Source organism: Terrapene carolina, unplaced genomic scaffold (assembly GCF_002925995.2).
Source record: "Terrapene carolina triunguis isolate 2854851 unplaced genomic scaffold, T_m_triunguis-2.0 Scaffold68, whole genome shotgun sequence".
Taxonomy (NCBI): Eukaryota; Metazoa; Chordata; order Testudines; family Emydidae; genus Terrapene; species Terrapene triunguis.
Window position 1 is genome coordinate 9,783,112 of NW_020664419.1, and position 1,175 is coordinate 9,784,286.

Genomic DNA, 1,175 nt, shown 5'->3' on the forward strand with positions numbered 1-1,175 from the left:
GGTGGCCTATGTAAAGACACTCAGGGGGGATTGAGTTTTAGAGCAGAAAGATGATTTTGCTGCTAAGGCCCTGGACTGAGACTCAGGAGATTAGGCTTATTGTGTGACCTTGGGTAAGTCAATAATGTCCCTCTGTGCCTCAGTTTCTCATCTGCAAAATGGGGATAATCACCCTGCTTTTGTCTCTCTTGTCTATTTAGACTGGAAGTTCTTTGGGCCATGGGTTTTTTTTTTCCTGCTGTGCTTGTACAATGCACCTTCTGCCCCCCATCTGGGCGCTACAGCCATGCAAAGACCGACAGCAGTCCCGTTTCCAGTGGATAGGCGTCCATCTGGCCCCCTTGTTTGACAGCCCCTTAGCAACGAGGCCTTGGAGCGGCCTGGGCCAATCACAAAAATGGGGTGGCTGGGGGGGTCTTGGGCAGCTCCAGCGCAGCCTGCAGCGGAAAACTCCTGGCACGTCCAGTCAAATCAAGCGCTGGACCCCCGGCTCGCTGCCCCTCCCAGGCCGGGCTCGCCGGCTTTCTGCAGCGTCCCTGTCGCATTCCTGCCCTTGCTGCACTGACCCCTGCGCCTGCCAGGAGAGCTCGGCGGGCGGCTCGCCCCTGCAGGGTTCGGGGCTCCCGCGCGCGCCTCGCAGACGGAGGGAGGCGCCCCCCCGCCCCTCCGGGCTGGCTGGGCTCTGTGGGTAGGGGGGGGGTTTGACGTGCGCGGTTTTGGTGCAATGCGAATTATCGCCAGTCATTCAGTCAGGAGGGGCGCTGACAGGCGGCGCGGCAGCGGGAGAGGCTGGAGCTGGGGGGGGGGGGGGGGGGGGGGGGGGGCGCTGTTTTCCCCTCCGCCTCCCATTGCCATAACAACCAGCCACCGCCACGGTGCCGGCGCAGTGACATCCCCATGGCCAGCGGCGGCGGCAGCCTGAGACAAGGCGGGGACCCTGGCGCGCTCCGCTCGCCGGCCGCCACTAGCGAGGCTCGCCGGGCGCGCACGGAACCCCGCTTTAGTCGCCTGCAAGAAAACTAACCCGGGGCGGGCGGGGGGGGGGACAAGGACTCGGGGCTTTGGGTGGGGGGGGGGGGGGGGGGGGCAACCAAAGTAACTCAAGCAGCAGCTTCCAAGTGTCCTCTGCGCCCTGCAGCTGAGTTTGGCGGGAAACCCCCGGGGCGGGGGGGGGG